Source organism: Panicum virgatum, chromosome 1K (assembly GCF_016808335.1).
Source record: "Panicum virgatum strain AP13 chromosome 1K, P.virgatum_v5, whole genome shotgun sequence".
NCBI lineage: Eukaryota > Viridiplantae > Streptophyta > Magnoliopsida > Poales > Poaceae > Panicum > Panicum virgatum.
This window is the reverse complement of record NC_053136.1, coordinates 51,690,847-51,696,205: the sequence shown is the minus strand read 5'-3', so window position 1 is coordinate 51,696,205 and position 5,359 is coordinate 51,690,847.

Sequence of the window (5,359 nt, the reverse complement as noted above, 5' to 3'; positions counted from 1 at the left end):
CGATTTGGCTCAGGCCATTGCAGCCATGCTCACCGGACGCGATGAGCAGACGGCACTCCTCCGGGAGATTGTGGAGCAGGGCAGAGCGCAGCGGCATGAACATCACCACCAGCCAGCTGTCCCCGGATATGAGCAGTTTCTGAGCACTCAACCGCCACTATTTCACAAAGCAGACGAGCCACTGGAAGCAGATAGCTGGCTCCGGACCATTGAGTCCAAGTTCACTCTGCACCCGTACAATGATGGGGACAAGGCAGGATTTGCAGCCCAGCAGCTTAGGGGTTCCGCACGCACCTGGTGGGACAATCATGTGGCCATGTTCCCCGAGGGCACTCGGTTCACCTGGGCACAGTTCAAGGAAGCATTCAGGGCACACCACATTCCAGCAGGAGTGATCAGAAGGAAGCTCACAGAGTTTTTGGCCCTGAAACAGGGTTACAATAGTGTCCTACAGTATTCCCAGGCCTTCAACAATTTATCACAGTATGTGGGATATCACATAGACACTGATGAGAAGAAACAAGCGTGCTTCAGGCAGGGGCTTAGCAGCAAGCTCCAAGATCGCCTGGCGATGATTAAGTTTGACACTTTCAGTGAGCTAGTCAATGGGGCTATCATTCAGGAGGACGCCCACCTAGCTCACAAGGCAGAGAAGAAAAGAAAGGCGCCGGCAGCGGGATCTTCAAGCAGCGCTCCCCAGAGGTTTCGCTTAGTGCAGTCGGGCTCGTAGCGAGTCCCCTTTCAGTACCAGTCGCAGCAGCAGTGGATCTATCGGCCCCCTCAGTACACACTGTCACAGGGCACAGTCAGACCTCCTGTTCCTCAGCAGAGTGAGCAGAAGGTTTGGGTGCAGCAGCCGGGGATGCGCCCCAATTTGTTTCCGTGCTACAACTGTGGGCAGCCTGGATACTTTGCACGGAACTACCCGATGCTGCCAAAGCAGGGCCAACCATCCAGTCAGCAGAGTTAGAAGCAGCAAATGGCTCATTTCAAGCCGGGGCAAGTGCACTACACCACCCTCGAGGGCATTCCGGAGGGAGCTCCAGTGATGGCGGGTACGTTCTCAGTAAACGATCAACCCGTTACAGCATTATTTGATTCAGAGGCATCACATCCTTTTATTAGTAAGGAATGTGATATTAGACTGGGACTGAAGATAGAAAGTATGCCCAAGCCGTACCATATTCACTCACCTGGGGGAACGTTAATCACAAATCAATTTGTCAAGCAAGTACCCCTACAGTTGCAAGAAAAAATTTATCCTACGGCTCTTATAATGTTAATAAGCCAGAGGTTAGATACTATATTGGGCATGAACTGGATGGAAGGTCAGGGAGTTATTCTGGACACGACCTCCCACTCTGTGCACATGAAATCCCCTGTTCATGGTTCTATGACTTTGAAATTGAGGGATCATATGTCTTTGACACATACAGTGAATCAGGTTGAGGGCAGGAATTTGGCTGACATATCAATGGTATGTGAGTATCCGGATGTATTTTCGAAGGATCTGCCAGGCATGCCACCTGACCGTGATATGGAATTTGCCATTGAATTGCAACCGGGTACGGCAACGATTTCTAGGAGGTCTTACCGGATGCCACCCAATGAGCTAGCAGAGCTAAAGAAGCAATTGCAAGAACTGCTTGATAAAGGGTATATCTGCCCTAGCACTTCACCTTGGGGCTGTCCTGCACTCTTTGTCAATAAGAAAGATCAGAGCCTCCGAATGTGCGTGGACTATCGGCCTTTAAATGTCGTCGCCATCAAGAACAAATATCTTTTACCCCGAATTGATATTCTGTTTGATCAGTTAGTCGGGGCTAAAGTATTCTCAAAAATTGATCTCCACTCCGGTTATCATCAGATAAAAATAAGAGCTGAGGATATTCCCAAGATGGCCTTCTCTACCAGATACGGGCTCTATGAGTACCTGGTTATGTCATTTGGGCTGACCAATGCCCCTGCTCACTTTATGTACCTCATGAACTCGGTGTTCATGCCTGAGCTGAATAAGTTTGTCATGGTTTTTATTGACGACATCCTTATATATTCTAAGAATGAAGAGGAGCATGCAGAGCATCTTCGCATTGTTCTCCAACGCCTCAAAGAGCACAAGCTATACGCCAAATTTAGCAAATGTGATTTCTGGCTCACAGAGGTCCAATTCTTGGGCCATATCATTTCAAAGGATGGTGTTTCTGTTGATCCTAACAAGATTCAGGATGTCCTGAATTGGAGTGCTCCCACCTCTGTTCCAGAGATTCGGAGTTTTCTAGGGTAGCAGGGTATTACCGGCAGTTTGTTCTGGACTTCTCAAAAATTGCTAGGCCCATGACTGAATTACTCAAGAAAGGGGTGAGATTTAATTGGGACGGCAAATGTGAGCGGTCTTTTCAGACATTGAGAAAGCTCTTAACGTCGGCCCCTGTCTTGGCTCAACCGGATATTACTCGACCTTTTGATGTGTATTGTGATGCATCAGGTACGAGTTTTCGCTGCGTTCTCACTTCTGTGTTGACTCAGCCCGTTATTCCTGGGCCCTTTGATATTTATTGTAGTTCATCAGGTACGGGTCTCGGCTGTGTACTTATGCAAGATCAGTGGGTAATTGCTTATGCTTCCAGAGCTCTCAGACGGCATGAGGAGAATTATGCTACCCATGACCTGGAGCTGGCAGCAGTGGTGCATGCCTTAAAGATTTGGCGCCATTATCTTCTGGGCAATTCGGTGCATGTATACTTAGACCACAAGAGTCTCAAGTATATCTTTACCCAGAGTGAGCTAAATTTGCGCCAGAGTCGGTGGTTAGAATTGATCAAGGACTATGATCTGGAGATTCATTATCACCCCGGCAAGGCTAATGTCGTTGCCGATGCACTGAGTCGCAAGGTAAGTTGCAGCTGTGTCTCAGCTACAGTTCGGCATGAAACTTTGTGCCAAGAAATAGAGAAGATGAATTTGGCTATTGTATCTAAAGGCACAGTTGCTAATATTACCCTCACCCCTACACTTCGAGATCAGATTATTGCTGCTCAGAGGAATAATATTGGCATGGAAAAGATTAGGCAAAGGCTCAGAGAAGGTGACCCTCGTGTGGCATGCTTCCAGCTAGATGGCGAGGGTGTTTTATGGTTTAAGAACCGGTTAGTGGTACCTAAGGATTTTGAGATACGAAGATTAATTCTTGATGAAGCTCAACTCTCTAGGTATTCAATTCACCCGAGCAGCAATAAAATGTATCAAAATTTGAAACAGCGGTTCTGGTGGACTAGGATGAAGCGGGAGATCGCTAATTATGTTTCCGAGTGTGACATCTGTCGGAGAGTTAAAGCGAGTCACTTTAAACCCGCCGGTATGCTTCAGCCTCTGGATATTCCTTCATGGAAGTGGGAGGATATTAGTATGGACTTCATTGTTGGCTTGCCTCCCACCTCAAAGGGATATGATTCTATTTGGGTTATAGTTGACTGCCTCACTAAATCTGCTCATTTTCTTCCGGTGAAGATGCGCTATTCATCCCATCAATATGCTGAGATATATATGGCACGCATTGTGAATCTTCATGGGGTGCCTAAAACAATCATATCCGACAGGGGCTCACAATTTATTGCGCGTTTCTGGGAACAATTGCACGCATCTTTGGGTACTCAACTTATTCACAGTTCAGCCTATCATCCCCAGACAGATGGTCAGACTGAGCGAATTAATCAAATTTTGGAGAATATACTTAGAGCCTGTGTGCTCTCCTATGGCAGGAAATGGGATGAGTGTCTACCTCTGGCGGAATTCTCTTATAATAATAGCTATCAAGAAAGCATCAAGATGGCTCTCTATGAGGCATTATATGGGCGAAGGTGTAGAACCCCATCGAATTGGTCAGAAGCCGGTGAAAGAAATGTATTTGGCCCTGATATGGTCAGTGAGGCAGAGGAACAAGTCCGGTTTATACAAGAGAATTTGAAAATAGCCCAATCCCGGCAGAAAAGTTATGCGGATAAGAAACGTCATTCTATCTCGTTCCAAGTGGGGGATCATGTCCATCTTCGGGTATCCCCTATGAAGGGTGTTCAACAATTTGGAGTAAGGGGAAAATTAGCGCCACGCTATATTGGGCCTTATGTTATTATTGAGCGGTGTGGCCCCGTAGCTTGTCGCTTGGAACTCCCTGCACAATTATCCGCGGTGTATAACATATTCCATGTCTCTCAGCTCAGAAAATGCCTTCGTGTTCCAACCAAGATCATTGAGATGGAGAATGTGCAACTGGAGCCCGATCTTGTCTATCCAGAGCACCCGGTGAAAATAGTTGAGGAACGACAGTACTCTATCCTGCTTGTGATGAGTGAATTGTCAACCCTGCGGTGTGATCGTGCGCTTGATCTTTGGATTGCAGGTACACGGGCGTCGAGTGTCGGCGGGGAGCTGCCGTAGAGGTACTGTGACCGATGGACCGTGCGGTGGATGGCGGTGAAGGGCAGCCGGGACCGGAGCTCGTACCGGGCGGCAGCTGTGGCGTCCACTCCTGGATCGAGGGTGCAAGCGGCGACGGAAGACGGGTTTCTTGGTTTGCGCCATAAAACCAAGGAGGCGGACGGCGGATCGGATCTTCGTCTATGTGGCGGCATCGCAGCAAAGACTTCGAGTCGAAGAAAGAAGCTCCGCCGTCGATCGAAGTTGTACAGCAGGGTGCTGCTGATCCGACCGGTCTAACCGGTCCCCTGGACTGGTCTGACCGGTCTGGCCACAGCAGCCGGGTATAAAAACCCCCACCAGCCCGTGGCTGGTAGAGTCTCTTGAGTCTTTTGTTTTCTCTGGGTTTTTCATTCTCCCAGCCTCTGCTCTAGGTTAGGGCCAAGGACTCTAACGCAAAGAGAGTTTAGATTATAGCTATTCTCTTCAATCTAGTGGGTGGATGATGGGCGGATGGCTCTAGCCTTTGTATAGGTGAATTCCTCTGAGTTTAATGGATGAAATTTGTTTGAGATTCACTTTGGTCTCGGGCTGTCTGGAAGGGACTGGTCCGACCGGTCTCTGAAACCGGTCTGACCGGTCTGGATTTTTGAATTCCGGCCCGATCGGTCTGACCAGTTTGTGCTAGCGGTCAGACCGGTCTGACTCAGTGTGCTGCTGTTTGTGAGTTTTTCCAGTTTTGCTTCTGCGAAGTTTTCTAGGGTGTGCTGTTGTGAGATAGCTTGTTCATAGCTATTCTCACATACCCTAGGTGTAGGGTTTGCAGTGATTTTGGGATATAAGTCGACGGATCGATTTGGGAAAAAATTTTAATCGGCTCCCATTCACCCCCCTATGGTCGCCGGTTTCGGTCCCTCAATTGGTATCAGAGCTTGGTTGAGGTTTT